The following is a 16,967-nucleotide window of genomic DNA, read 5'->3' as shown; positions in this document are numbered from 1 at the left end:
GACATATTCGAAAAGGAGTGAGAAGAAGCAGCTTGTTAGCTCTCACCCCTATGTCTAGTTAAAATATACATGCATATCAACACATTTACACATATACACACACATACATACATGTATACATACATATACATCATCACCATGTCGTATTAATTAAGGAGTAATGCAATAGTCATTAATGATCACTATCCATTATACCTGCTAAGCACCATTTATTTGTACATTTTCTTAAACCGGCTGATATTTGGACTTTGCCTGAGGTCTTCAGTTAGATTGTTCTATCATTTGACACCAGTGATAGATTTACAGAAACTTTTCAGAGTTGTTCTTGTTTTTAAGATGTTGAATTTATGTTCCCCTCTCAGTTGATAACTTCCCTCTCGATTCCTAAATACATTTTGAATATTTTCTGGTAAATGTCTATTTTTTGCTTTATACATGATTATTGCTGTTTGGTAAGATACAATGTCAGTGAATTTGACTGTAGAAAGTGGATCTGTGTGTTCCAAGTAGCTGACCTTGTGAATAGACCTTATTGCTCTTTTCTGTAGAATGCTAAGTGACTGTAATGAAGTTTTGTAATTATTTCCCCAGACCTCTGCACAGCAGTGTAAGTATGGCCAAACCAGTGAAGAGTAAAGTGTGCAAAGTGAACTGTAATCCAGAGATTGTTTTTCTTTATGAATGACTGCAAAACTTCTTGAGACTTTGTACTGTAGCTAAATATTTGATGTGTGGCTTCCAACTCAGCCGGTCGTCAACTGTGACCCCAAGAAATATGTTTTCATGCACCCTTATGTATTATGTATTTGTGTCAAAAGAACAAGAAATGTGTTACAGTAATTGTATAGTTCACACAGGCTGATGTTGTGCTAACTGTGAGAAGAGTTTTGAAAAAGTGTTTTAAGTGTTGAAAAACGGGCCGTAGAGATTCTGTAAAAAACTGTAAAAGCTCAGACAGAAGCAGACGAGTCAGAGCAGAGAATGAGCCTCCCTCTGTATTCGCTGCTTTATTATTCACACACACACACACACACACACACACACACACACACACACACACACACACACACACACACACACACACACACACACACACACACACACACACACACACGACACACAACACATGTGTGAATCAGGTCTCCCATTGAAGCTACCAAAAGCTTATTGCGGGAGCCTGGATACATACAACACAAAACAATACAGCATGTACAAGACTACAATACACACGAAACATTAACAGTATAAATACACACACAGACACACACACACACACACACACACACACACACACACACACACACACACACACACACACAATAAAGCACGTACAAAACTAACAATACAGTACATGAAACATTAACAGACAACGTGGACCCCAGCGAACCAACAGAAGGTTTTCATAACATGTAGATAAAAGCAGATGATTATAACATTTACATTCAATTTACTATGGTTCAGATGTTCAATGGTTGCAGTTTTATATATATAAACTAAGTCATTTAATTTTTAGCTTTTTCTTGAAAATGGAGATGGACGTCTCCACCTTCCAGCTCTCATCTAGCTCTGTGTTTTATTGTGAAGGGCAGGAAAAAGTTAATTCACGAAGCACTAACCACTAACTAACTAACTAACTAACTAACATAAAGCAATTCAAATTACTAATAAAAAAGTATTTAGCAAAATAGGAAAACATGGTATATATGTATATGTTGTATATTTTTATATATATATCTATAGATATATGGGTTATTATAATGTGTAAACTGCAGAATGAATCTATATGCTGTAGAATGAATGTATATGCAATATGATATGAAGTGTAAGTTGATTGTGAAATAATGTATACATATATAATATGTAGATATTATGTGGGTGAGAGAACCCGTTTAGTATGTGATGACTTACTAACATAAAAATGGATAAAGCTCAGTAACAAAGTAACGCTCACTCTGATTTAGTTCTGTTAGGTGAGGCGTATTGCTCACTTGTTTTTTGTATTTTCTATGTTTTTAATTTTTGTTTTAAATATATATAATGTGTCTCTATTTTTGTATTATTGAATGTATATTTGATACTGTTGGACCCCAGGAAGAATAACTGTGGCTTTGCTGCAGCTAATGGGGATCCCTATAATAAACAAACAAACAAGAGAGTTCTTTGTTTCCTTCTTGTTTTATTTTGAAAGGCAGCTGACAAACTTCCTGCTGGGAAAAGGCTTTTACACTGAAGCTGTGGAGGAAACACCAACGTGAACACACTTCACAGGTTCACACAACAACCGACCAACATGCTTCTTCTGTTATTTAAACAGATGATAAACACCACATAGTGGAGTCTTATTCAATGATATCACATCAATATTACACACTGCAAAAACTCAATACCTTACCAAGAATATTTGTCTTATTTCTAGTCAAACAAATCTAATTCTACTTAAAATAAGACTCATCACATTAAAAGCAGCTTGTTTTTAGACACTTTTTTACTTCTTTCAAGCAGATTTTCACTTGAAATAAGTAGAAAAATCTGATAGTGGAGCAAGTTTTTCTTTCTTATTACAAACACAAAAAACTTGCTTTCACTTTTTCTACTTACCGTATTTTCCGCACTATAAGGCGCACTTAAAAGCCTTTAATTTTCTCAAAAAACGACAGTGCGCCTTATAATACGGAGCACCTTATATATGGATCAATTGGTTAATTGGTTGATTCATACTCAGCTCCATCTAGGGGATGCATAACGTAACCCCAGTTTGACTGCAGTATCTTCTATTCTACCGTAGATGACCAAATAGTCGCCCGCGTGCAAATACGCGCCTGTGCTCTAATAGCCGCCGGGGTCCGACCTCATTTGGCAAAATAAACGCCGGTTCAATTAAACGCCGGGGCGATTAAGTGTTTACCATAGCCTGCCTTGCACAGAAAAAAAAGTTTTTTTAACAGCGTATCACCGGCTCTCACCTCTTCTGTCAGTCAGCCCCTCCTCTCGCTCTCTCTCGCATGCAGGCGCACACACACACACAGACACACAAACACAGGTGCGCCAGCAGGATAGGTCGCGCTGGACTACTAATACACAAAGACAAATAGATAAATGCGCTATGTTGAAATAACCGCGATCGACCCCCCCTCCCGCTATCGTTCATAACACTGATATGATCAGCTCCCTGTGTCGCGGTAACACAGTCTTTGTATTTATTGTTTGATGTCAATAACGATGTCGGGAGTAGTTTTGTTCCAGTGGTCCTATGGTGACCTCCTTATTCTTTACATGATGGTCTGGTGCTGCTCATTGCAAAAATAAATTGTAGCCTGTTGTAAATACGCGCCTGGTTCTTATAAACGCCCGGGCTACTAAATGGTCATCTACGGTATGCGCCTTATAATCCGGTGCGCCTATATGAAAACAGTTCTAAAATAGGCCATTCATTGAAGGTGCGTCTTATAATCCGGTGCGCCTTATAGTGCGGAAAATACGGTATTTCAAGTGAAAATTTGTTTAATACAAGTGAAAATGATCTAAAAACAAGTTCATTTTTATGTGATGAGTCTTATTTAAAGTGGAAAGAGTTTAGTTTTGACTAGAAATGAAAAAAAAAAAAGATAAACCAGCATGAAAAATCAGGTGAGTAACCCTGTATTCATTCATTCATTCATTTTGGTTTATTCCATTCATGGTAGGATACGTTCTACACATGGTTGCACATATTTACATAATGTACACACATTGTCACCATGAATGAAAAGGAGCAGGATGAAGAAAAGTTATAGTAGCTACCTGCCCCTCTCTGTTGTTATAATTACATTGTCTTACTTCAACACCAATATTATACTCTGTCTCAAAATATTAAAGATGATGAAACATAGTGACAAGAAAACAAACAAAACAGCAGTGGACATCACTCGTCTATCTATATTTAACAGTGTCATGTAGACAGTTCCAGTAAACCTGCAGTAGATGGCAGTGTTCCCCTGGTAGTGTTTTTATTCCCTGTGATGAACCTAGTCAGGTACATGGATGTATATTATCTTATAATAGATCCATGGTCAGGTGTTGGTGAAGTCTGCACCTGAGAGCAGACGCCATTTTCCTCTCAGACACGAGGCAGACAGCAGCAGAGCAGAGCAGACCGAGAGAGTCGGTGGCTAAAACAAAGCAAAGAGAAGCAGAAAGCTGCAGGCAGACCCGGTAGTCACCGGAGAATCCAGGTTCAACCCGATAAACCGTGAGCCGAGGAGAAAAAAAACCCTTGTAAGTTAAGTTAGCACACAGTTAGCCTGCAGTTCGGTAGCCGTTCAGATGAAAAAAAAAATGCATTTATTGTGCCATTAACTTGGTTTCAGGTGGTCTATATCGCTTAAAATAAACCATATGATGACCATCAATGTTTTTCTCTGACTATTGTGCACTTTCTACCGTAGTTTATCGTCTGAAAAAGGAACGCTAGCTTGAAATGTTAATGCTATTAACAACCGCGACATGCTAATCGCTAGCTGCTAATGCTAATTTGTCTATTGTTTATGCTTAGTTCATGCTAATCGCTATGGTAATCATTAAGATAAAGCTAAGTTTCCATTGCACATATTTACATAATGTACACACATTGTCACCATGAATGAAAAGGATGAAGAAAAGTTATAGTAGCTACCTGCCCCTCTCTGTTGTTATAATTACATTGGCTTACTTCAACACCAATATTATACTCTATTTCACCATGAATTAGTCTATTGTTTATGCTTAGTTTATGCTAATCGCTATTCACTAAGCTAAGCTATGCTAACCACTAAGCTAAAGCTAAGTTTCCATGCGGTTTGCAATGAGAAGATGCAGTTTATTTATTTTTTATGCCATCTGAACTGCTCGTTTTTGTTATTAGCCACTGCAAAGGCTAACAGTACCATTCAAGGTGTGATTTATTTCATTTTTTGATGAAGAAATTGCACTTTTGTGTATAAAAACCGTATTTAATTTTATGTTTGAGAGTTAAAGGAGCATTATCGCAAATACAGCAGTAATAGCATAAAATAAGCTGAAATATGCAAAAGATGGGTCGGGGGGAGCCATAACTAAATTTACAATAAAAATCGCCAACAGTATAGTGTCCGTGGGGCAAATGCAGCATTTGTCTTTGTTATGATCCAAGCCGGCCCGGCGCTTGCTGCGTTAAAATGCACTCGGAACTCGCAAATCCGACCCCGAACCGGACAAATATGCAACAGTAAATAGTAATGTAGCAGTGTTTTAGGCTGCTTACAGTCACTGAATCGCTCGGTAGAACACTTTGTCTCCACGTCCCGTGTCTTTCTTCAGCTGTCCTCTCAGCGTTATTAAGGAGGAGGACGTTTCAGTTGCTGTTGTTGTCGTTGTTGTGGTTGTGAGCGACGTAGAGCTGCCGCTTCCACTAGCGAGTTTTCTTTTTCCCGCGATTGCACGTTCATTCAGCCTGGTGAGGGAGGAGGAGGGGGGGGGGAGGGGGAGGACTAAACGAGGCTGCTCTCTCTCTCTGACAGTTGCCCACTTGTTTATATCTGATAAGCTCCGCCTGGCTCCATCTAGTGGCCGAATTAAGGATTTGGATTTGCGATAATACTCCTTTAAATGTTAAAAAGGTGAATTAAAATAGTTAAAAGCTGATGATACAAGATAAATAGAGGTTAAAAAGGATGCATAAGTTATGTGTCTGTTAAAAATACTATTGTTGATATGATAAATCATGAATAATTGATTACATTTATGGTTAAAACTAATTGTTTTAATTCATAATAATTCATTTATTGTGTGTTAATGTGTTTCCTTGATTTTTGGTGATATATTTCATGTTTGAACTGAGAAGTTGATGAGACAGAATCAGATGAAGTTCCTTACAACTGTGAACTTTCTGTGTAGGTTGGTTTTTTCTGAACTACTGTCCGAGAAATAGAGAGAAAGAGACGGTTGAGACGGCGAGCCCAGCCCAGCGGTTCTGAGAGAGAGAGTTGGAGACGCGGTGTGGCCAGCTGCAGAACCTTCCTCGACCACTCCACGTCATCTGAATCTCACACTCTGACAACAGATAAGACACACACACTCCTCACCTACATTTCCATTCCATTCGCACATTCTGTGACAAACTGTAAACTGTTTTCTTGTCTGTAACAACATCTATTGCACGTCTGTCCGTCCTGGGTGATGATCCCTCCTCTGTTGCTCACCCTGAGGTTTCTCCTGGTTTTCCCTGTTAAAAGGGTTTTCCATGGAGTTTTTCCTCAGTCGATGTGAGGGTCTAAGGACAGAGGATGTTGTTATGATGCCATGTGAAGCCCTTTGAGACAAACTGTTTGTAAAAACGGGCTATACAAATAAAATTGCCTTGCCTTGCCTTGCCTTGCCTTACATAGAAGTAGTAGTAGTAATAGTAATAGTACAAAGACACTGAGGACAAAGAGACTGAATTGACATTGATAGGGTTTTTTCTAGGCCAAAATTTGGGCTGAGGCGGCACACACACACACGCTTTATCTCCGCGTACCCATCTCTCTCTAGGAAAAAAAACCCCTGACTCCTGTACTGCGAAGGAGACTCTTGGCGTCATATTATTCTACTTCCTCACTAAATGGAGCGACAACAGGCTGATTTCAGCCAAGAGCAGCAGGTTGTTTTGATGGAGAGTATAAGCGATATAAAAAAGCTTGATCGCAGCCTGAAGCAACAGTGTTGCTGCAAATATGACGAGATGAGGCTGCTTTTAATTTCTGACAGCTCTACATTGCGCTACTTTTAAATATGACGCTTTATTCAGCATTATTTATATATTTCACTGATCGCAAGTATGAAATGGGAGTGTGTGTTTTATTGAAAGCGAGGCCGGTGTGCGTATGAAAATAGGTTTCAGTGCAGACCTATTGAAGATTTGCGTTTGGGCAACACTGACATATAACAGGCGATCGTAACATCGTAATTTATTATTCACGGCCACATTAAGTGAAATTATTAACTTTACCGATTATCCATCTGATTATCTGTCCTGCTGCGAGTGGACAACTTCTTTCAGCGGTGACTGTATATAAAAGTGAAATATATAGGCTATAGCCTAATATATAATGAGCTCCTGATACTCAGCTCAACAGCTGAGCAGCGTCTTCCCTCAGCTGAACGTCTGCAGGCGGAGACGCTCAGAGAGAAAGTCAACAGCAGCGAATCAAACGCTCCATTCTGATCCAGCTCCTCTGGACTTTCAAAGTAAAGCTGACGCAGCTGTAAATGAGTTAAATAGTGAATCAGCGGCGCTGAAACTCTGAACATAACCTAAGCATCAGTTACCATGGTGATCTAGTCGGGTTAAAAGAGAGCCACCTTCATAGTACAGGAGAGCCTGGCTTTAGACTCAACATACGTCTAACTCACTAAACTCGCTTCACAGTACACCCCTCCATCTCCTCTCTCTCTCTTCACGCTCTGCGCCGGTGAGGTGCGTCCACGCTCAGCACAACGTCTGAACGGAGCGGAGCCCCAATGAGCCCCGCCCCCGCGGGCACACAAGCAGCGCCTCAACGTCATCTTGCGGCCCGGAGCTGAAATCAAACGCACCCCTTCTGTGCGGTCTAGTTGAAAACAGCGCCACTGGGCTCCTATAGAACAACATTGAGTTTCAATCAAGATTCCAGCGCAGCGGCCGCCTCAAAATTTATAATGCAGAAAAAACCCTGTACACAGAACACACACATTGGATCCTCTTGAACTGAACTCACCAGAATACTGAGCAGGAGAGCTCAGTTTCTATTCCTTGGACTCTTCTTTTTATTTTGTTTTTTATTTTTACGGCGCCTTATTTTGATAAACAAGTGCACAGTCAAGCTGTTGATGTTTATTATTTGTTTGTTTTTTTAAGTATATTTTTGGCTTTTTGCCTTTATTTGAGGATAGAGATAGACAGGAGAGAGGGAATGACATGCAGGAAAGAACTGCCCGACGCGGGATTGGAACTGCGACACGCACCGCCGCGTAGATTGATATTAACATATCACCTGTGCAAATACCAACACACACTCCTTTTTGTGAGTCACTTCCTGGTGCAACTCAGCTCAACTCCTGGTGCTAATGTTAGCTAAAACTTTAGCTAACGTTAGCTAAAACTTTTTTTCACACAATGCAAATGAATGAAACACGCTGGCCGCGAGGAACACAATGTCAACGGGAATAATATCGATGGATTATTAAACTGTTGGAGTTTGATGACTGCTGCTGCTGACTGATTTGGACGTCACCAGTGAAGGTAAGAAACATTACTTAGAGGTTTGATCAGCTGTTCCTCTGCTCAGCTCGGTGTGTGGAGACTCAGATTAGAGATGTGGTCATCATTTACCGTCTTATTTATGGTGATGGCGCTATTACAGTTAATACAGATGTTTACATCAGATCGCTGCTGTGTGTGTGTGTGTGTGTGGTTGTCGGTGTGTGACCGAGGGTCCAGCCTGTTGCCACGGTGACTGGTGTTTATCACGGTGTGAATACGTGGGCCGGTCGGGGGAGGACGGGCTGTGGCAGCGAAACTGAAAACTGTCGGAGTAACGTCAGGTTGTTGTCGGTTGATCCGGTGAATGATCAACTTCAGAATTTTCCTCTGGATGTAAACATGCTGCAGACTTCCGCTTGTAAGCAAATCAGTGCAGTGCGCTAACGAATTTTGTCCAAGTGGAGTTGCCGTAGGCAGCTGTCACCGCGCATCTTTTTTTAATTTAATGTATTATTAGTTTAACAGCTCTGGGCCGTTCAAATAACTTAAAAAAAAACTTTTTGTGCATTTTTTTGCACTAATATTGTCCATTTGGAATAACATTCTGTCTTTGAGTAATAGATAGAATAGTTAGGGTGAAAGAAATAAATGATGCCAGCGACATGATGGATCAAACTGAGAACCAACTCGTCTCCTCGTTCTTCTCTTCCCTACAATTTAAATAAAATTTGTGCTTTTAAAAAAAAATCCGATTAATCGAAGAAATAATCAACAGATTAATGGATTATCAAAATAACGGTTAGTTGCAGCCGTAGACCGAGGTCACGTGGTCTGGAGGTTGATGATCTTAGTGGTGAGAGGAAGAGGAGCAGCAGTCACAATGACCTCGCCACAGACACTGATGGCCACCAGATGGCGCTGTTACAGCATTCATTACAGCAGCACTGTAGCACCACTACTAGTGGAAATTATGGGATGTGTTGTTTTGTAAATACATGAATGTTAATGTGTTTGGTTGTTTATTGTTCTTTCAGATCACACTGACACACACACTGTACCACAACCACTGTGTGTCCTGACCAACACATCAACAAGACGTCTGTCAGTGAGTAGAGTGTTTCCTGTCTCTGACACACACACACACACACACACACACACACACACACACACACACACACACACACACACACACACACACACACACACACACACACACACACTCACACACACACACACACAAATTGTGGGTTTCCAGACAGGTTCTCTTGCCCTTTAAGGTAAGTCACGTTTGATTTTGTCTGTTTTTATTAAATGTTACACATTGAACCACAACTCCAGTTGCTGAAAGAACACACATTTAGTTTATAGTTTATTGTCATATACAATAAAGCTACTGTGTACGGTCAATGTAATGAAAAGCAGTGTGCCAGACACCTCTTCAACCCCCATCACAATAAGAAGTCAAGAAATAAATAGACATAAAATAGTCAAAAACAACATTTAATAACCAAGAGAATAATTGCAGTGTTCAGCAGCCTGATGGTCTGTGGATAGAAGCTCCTTGAGCCGACTGCTGCGTGCCTTGATGCTCCTCAGATGCTTTCCTGAAGGGAGCAGGGCAAACAGGCAAATATATAGTTTCTTGAGTTAATTCAAAGGTATTGAACAAGTAACCCCAGAGCCACCAAACCAAAAAGAACTCAAGAACCCAACCCCAACTTTATTTAAACATTTTGCTGCACCAGCAACAGTCAAAGCAGCAGCCACATTCACACAGCTCACATGGACTCAATGGGCCCTAGTTTCCTAGACCGGGCGAAGTCTAAGTGCAGCGCAGCTTCGCCACGCCAACGAGGCGTGTCCAGGTCCATTTCGCAAGTTTGGTGGGCAGCGCGGTCCGACTTAGGCCAGCGCAAACTAGTGCTGCACGATTAATCTAATCGCAATCGCGATGTCACGCCGTGCGATTACGTAATCGCACGAAAGAGTGCGATTGGCGATTTAAAGTACATAAATGTGCGACCACGTGAGCCTGTAAACGGGACTTTAACTCCTGTAGTGTGTGGAGCAGAGCCGCTAATGTGTGCAGCATAGCAGACTCCGTCAGTAGTCATGTGACCAGCAGGTCTGATCACGTGACTACCAGCTGGCAGACAGCGCTCCGTGTGCTGCAGGACCGTCACCGTGGTTACAGCAGGTGTGGAGCTTTAGCGTCACGGAGCGAACTGTGTTTTCCTCCGCAACATGTGCAGTGAGTTTAAAAAACGAGGAGGTTTATGCCTGTTGGGGCGAACGACCAGAAAGCTCCGGTGTTTGGTTTTCTTTTAACTGTCTTTTTTATTTATTTTTTATTTTTATTTTACGGTAACAGCCACACTCATTTGCCGTCTCCTCTCGTCCGTTGTGTGTGTGTGCGCGCGCGTGCGTGCGTGTGTGTCTGTCTGTCTGTCTGTCTGTCTCTGTGTTACCTGTGTTACCTGTGTACCTGTGTACTGTGAGAGGAGGGAGGGGGGAGAAAGGCATTGTAATAAATGATGCCATGGCAGTAGACTATGAAACTGCACAAAAAGTTACCTATTTTTATTTAATACAAAGATACTGTAAGGAAACACTTATTATTTGAGAAATACACTCCTAAAATATGGTTATTTCCTGTGCTGTGCTTGATAATCAAGCAAATAGACTCCTTACAGCATTAATTTACAATATCGTAATCGCAATCGCAAATCGCAATATTTTCCACCATAATCGCAATCGCACATTTTTATCAAATCGTGCAGCACTAGCGCAAACCCGCCCCTCGTCCCTCCTACCGGCGCAAACGGCAAAGGGGGAGGAGAGAGGGCGGGAGGGAGACAGGAGGAGGAGAAGTGGGATTAACACAACCGATTCGGATCTTCACCAATCAAATGAGCTCCTCTCCTCACCTTTAACTGCGCGGCGGGTGATGCGCGCTGCAAGTTTGTCATTTTATACTTTGACATGGACGGAGGAGACAGCGACGCCAGAGGCCGAACCTCTCCCAGGATGAAACAGCTGTTTTGGTCCGGAGGTCCGAGCTCAGAGTGACCGAATAATGAGTTTACTAATATATATAATAATACTGTGGGGGATGGAAATTTAAAAGCTCTGCTTCGTCCATCCCCTTTTCACACCAGGTGTTGTTGTTTTCTAACTGTGCTGTTGTTGTATTGCTATGTTGGTGTCTGTAGTTTGTTCTGTTTGGCTGCTGTGGTCTGGTGTGAAATAAACAGTAAAACAAAACTAATACTAATATCCTTTATCAGGTTTGTAGTGAAGACAGCACAAAAGATCATTGGGACAGCACTGCCTACACTGGAGGACATCAACAACACCAGAGTTCTCAGGAGGGCCCACAAAATCATAAAAGACATCACCCACCCACAACACAAACTGTTCGAGCTCCTGCCATCCGGGAAAAGATACAGGAGCCTAGCAGCCAGAACAACCAGGCTGAAGGACAGCTTTTTCCCCCAAGCTGTCAGACTCCTGAACAAAACCCTCCCACTGCCCCTGCCCCCTACCTCTGCAGATTGCCCTATGCCACTTTAGCTGCATTTGCACTATCTTTTATTGTTTTACATTATCTATCTATAACTGCTCTTGCACTATTTATTTATCCATTGTTGTTATTTTAATTAGTGTTGTTTTTATTATTACTTGTTTTTTTTATAATGTTGCCGGAGGTATTATCACGGAGTAAGAATTTCATTGTACTGTGTGACGCTGTCTTCAGTATATATGACAATAAAGATTTGAATTGAATTTGAATCTGATACACTGAGAACCACTGTTTAGAGTAAAAAACAACAACTAATAAAGAAACTCATATTTATTCACACCCTGTGTAAGCAAGATGAGAGGTGTACACTAATCACAACATAAACAAACACCATGCGGGATGAAATCAGCGTAAAGGACGCTCTCTCTCTCTCTCTCTCTCTCTCTCTCTGTCTGTCTGTCTCTTTTTTTTCTTTTTTTTCTGTGATAGAGATGCTGAGTATACTGTAGTAGGCTATATACTGACTATCTGATACCGAGGCTGTTGTGGTGGACTAAGAGAGATGATGATTTGTGTTTTGTTTTTCATTACGGCTGCGTGACGACGTGGTCGCTCGCCGCTAATGAATTAATAAGTAAATAAATAAATAAAGCGGATCATCACAACGGCAGTGCGTAGTCTCAACACGGCAGCGACATGCAGTCATCCACCCTCAGTCCTGCTTGGGACATCCACAGCTGCTTTTCAGTGCCAGTTCGTCCCTGCTGTGTTAATTCAGGTGGAGTTTCCATTACGCGTGCCACAGCCTTTGATCTCTGCTTTGATCTGACGTCAGATGTGACGGGACAATCTATATAGATATAAATTCATGTGTTGATTCCATTAGTTGCATTAAATAGTGGTTATTGTGGATATTTATTGCATTGAAATGTGTCTGGAACTGTGGAGATCTGCCTGTGAGGTCTTGGTGACGTGTGTGCACTGCAGGTCAGTCAGCCAAACTTCCACTGCACCTGCTGCGCTCCGCCCTGCGCTGAGAATAGACCTGGTTGGAGGTGGCGAGCTTTCAGCGCAACCTCGGCGAGACATTTTCACACAAAACTTCCACTGCACCAAGCTGAATCTGTGACGCCTCCCCCTGCTGCGCGGCCACGCCTATCTCAGCGCAGCGCGATCTACCAATCTTCCAATCTGACTTTGCGCTCGGCTGCGCTGGTCGAAACTTGCATTAGACCGGCTGCTCTACCTTGCGCCACCTGCGCTGCGCCACCAAACTAGGGCCCAATGTCTCACTGATGTCTTCATGGGACTTCCTCATATTTGGCACAACCATCACTCAGAGTTAAGGAAGAACTCATTAGATTTTGTCACCAGAGAAAAAAGTGCACATTAGATTCAGCTCTGGAATGTTTTAAACCAACACTAAGGAACTTTTCAACCTTCATATAATATTTTCATAACTTTTGTGATGCTACATCGACTTACAACAGGTTGAATGACACCTCTGTCATGGCCTGAGGGGGTCTGTATCATTATGGTCTGTATCGCCTTCACTGGTACTAAGCAGCTTTGAGGAGCATGGTAGGAACCTGGCTCTCACTTAACTCATTGGCTGCCAGCCATTTTCAGATCAGAGAGCCCCATACTGCCAGCCATTTTAGAGCATTTTGAACGATCTTATAAGACCCACAGAATATTGTGTTCTATGACTATATAAACACCGAAACTACCAAGAGAAAAGTAGACTCTCTTTGTTCAATAGGGAAAAAAAAGTTTGTTTCTACCTTTTTCCGTTCTTTTGTAAACAGCAGTAGAACATAGGCTGGTTTCGCCAAAAACAGCAGTTTTTGACCAAAACACTGAGAAAACGAGCTTTTTGTGGAAAGAAACATGTCAAGCAGAACAGTGACTTTGACGTTGATATTTTTTGCTTTAGTGACACCTCACACATCTGAACAGTGTTCTCCTTCTATAAAACAACAAAAACAACACTGAGAAAGGACTTTTGATGGCAAAATAATAATTTATTTACAAATATCAGTAAAAATGCATTAACTTTTTTGTACGTTTGTAGCTGTCACATGACCTCTGCCCCATGGTCGACCACTGCTCCATCCACCACCTGTAAATTATAGAAATATATAGAATTACCATAAAAATACATCTTTTATAGATGTAGTCAAGTGTGATGTGGAGTTTTTTTTTTTTTTACCTTTCCGATCAAAGCGATCCGCCCTTCTCTAAGCAGTAAAAGTTAGCTCGCTAGCAAGTTAGTTTATTTTATTATTTTTACCATTGATGTATTATATTATTACCTTCATGTCTTTCTGGAGCGTGGGGACGAGTCTCTCTGCTGCTCCTGGTTGATCCGGACGGAATCGCTCGGGTCACGTCCACCGAGCCGTCAGTTGAGCTGGGCTCTGGTCTGTGGTGACGCACCGTCAGCTGCTGCTCTCACCGGCCGCTCGGCCCGGCTTGATCGCCGGTGTCCAGCGTCGGTGTCGGTCGTCGGTGTCTTTTTCAATGATCTCCGTCGTTTTCTCACGATCGCGACCCTCTTCCTCTCCGAACTACCGCGACACACACGGTACATAATGTGCCGACGTGCGGAACACATAGGCTCCGTGCATAAGTTTCTTTAGCATATCTCTTGTCATCTCGCGTCTTCTTCTCATACCGTAATACATGCTGATCTCTCATCCAAAGAGGGCACTGCTGCCCCCTACAGGCCGCTACACGTCTTTACACTAGTTTACAAGCCTGATATTGATGGACAAGCTCCGCCAGACCTTCCTCCAGCCCTTCCCGTTGAAAAACGCAATTGACGTCTATCGACGTCAATGGCAGTGAACGGTTGTAATTAGATTGACGTCTATAGACGTCAATGGCAGCCAATGAGTTAAAGAGGAACTAAACCCCCAAACCACTTTTTTCTGCTGAAAACAAATATATTTGGGTATAAGGTAGTGTTGTCAGTTGATTCTGGTCCAACTTTTGACATTTTAGTCAAAATATTTCAACTTGGTGTATTTTGTAGTAAAAATGTAGAGTGACTGCCCTCTATGGGTTGAAACACGGCTATTACAATCGAATTTTTCTATTGGCTGAGATGGAGGCAGATGACGTTTTGGAGGCAGCTTTCGTCACCGGCCACCAGCTCCCCGACCAATCAGCACCGGCTGCTGCCTGCCGCTAACGGTTGCTAGGCACTCTAGCTGCTCTGCTGCGGCTAACAGCTGCTAACAGCTGCCTGAACGGGAATCGTTATTGCGGCCGGCGCTGGCGCTAACGAGCCGTTAACGAGCTAACGAGCCGGCGGATCAGCTGTAGATGCACTGTGTTAGGGCTCCTAGTAGTGTCCGCGCTACTAGTGCTGTTAGTAGCTCGTTAGTAGCTCGTTAGCGCTAGCAGAAGTGTCGATGTGTGTTTATTACTTTTTTTTCTCTTTTGTGTGATTTCGCGGGTGTGAATGGGGCGCAGGGGGGAGGGGGGATCGGAGAGTGCTCCTGAGTCCCGCCCATAATCAAGGCATTTTTTGAATTTCAAGCTTAGAGCACGTCATCCAAAACTGAGGGGTTTAGTTCCCCTTTAAGTTTCACTTTCACTTTCGCGAGTCACGACGAGGAGGGAGCAGCAATGCGGCACCTTTCTGTCAGATTGTGTATGTGTGTTTACTGAGAAATGATCTGCTGGTAACAGAAACTTAGTTTGGACGTCTTCTGTTAATTTCCATGCACCGGGAGATCAGGATGTTTACGGCGCTACGCGCTAGTGCTCATGGGAAATGGAGTCTTCCTTCAGGCAAAACACTACCGCTTTGGGCCACTGGCGCCGCCAAACTCAACCAAAACTGAAAGTTCTTAAGTACTGCTTTAATGATCATCATGTTCATCATGTCTGATGAAAGGCCTGGGCCCGAAACGTTGCATGTGGTGACACTCACAAGAAGTTCTTGAGCATGACCTCAGCACCATGAGGAAACCGAGGCCTTGACCAGGAAGGTCCAGGAGAACTTAAAGGAAATGTCCGTTTGTCCTGTTTGTCGCGCCGAGTTTTCACGAGTTGCAGCACGAATATACCCGAGTAAGGAAAACGAATTTGATTGGTCGTTATCGATCAGGTGGGATATTCAAAGCTTGGGGCGAGACCGAGCTCGGTGTGTGTATGTGTGTGTCTCAGACTTTTGATTGACAGATGACGGATCCAATACCAGTGGCTGATGAATCATTCAACGTGATGAATAATTTGTGTGCCTACATTATCCAATGTGAAAAAAATTACCTCACTTTCACCACGGATTTACTCAAGAATCAAATTTTGCACAAAGTTTGGGCTCCATCGTCTGATAGATGAGTTATTACACTAATGTTAGGACCCATAGTGAAATCAAAATCAATTTTCTTTTCTGTACAGCTTTAACCCATCTAAAGATCATCATTATTGACTTTGAGGCTCTGGAGAATGATCCAGAATTAATAAATGTTAGTGGACATGTTCAGTCTCAGTTGTGTAGTGATGAGGTTCTGCCTTGTTACAGGCTCCATAACGCTCCCACATGTTGGGTTTAAAGGTGTCTGGAGGGTCATGAAATTCAACAACATAATTTCTCCTTTTTCTTAGTTTATTGATTTTAGTTACAATTATTTAGAAACAAATGTCATTTAGCTCCATAAGAAACATGAACACAATAATAATCATTCAATCAATCCAATTTCTTTATGGTTTATAAGATCAGATGTCTTGACTACGAATTTTACCAATTTGACACTGAAGTTAAGCCTTTTGTCTTACACAGCCTCAGCTACGTTGCATTATCTTCTTTTTCATTTGACGTTTTTTATAGTCTCAGCATATTGTTGTTGTTGCCTGATAAAAATCACTTGTGAATAATTTTCATAAAAGTTTTTTTCTTTCTTTCTTTACATATCAAAATACACATAAAATCAGTTCTATTAAGCTAAATATCTCCTGACATACCTCTTCACTATTCATAGAAAGAACTCCCTCAAAAAACATTTTTAAATAATCAGTGTTACAGCAACGCATTTGACATATTCAAGTTAAAGTGATAGTTCACCCAAAATTCAAATTTCACTCACTATCTACTCACCCTCATGTCGACTAAGGGCTGTGAGAATTTTCAGAGTCCTCCGTGGCTTCTCTGAGTTACGGGGGGGTTCGGCAGCGCGAAATTTGGACGGATCAGGAAGAGCAGGGCTGGGAGCTTCC

This window comes from Trachurus trachurus (assembly GCF_905171665.1).
Source record: "Trachurus trachurus genome assembly, chromosome: 21".
NCBI lineage: Eukaryota > Metazoa > Chordata > Actinopteri > Carangiformes > Carangidae > Trachurus > Trachurus trachurus.
Note: the sequence above shows the minus strand (reverse complement) of the source record.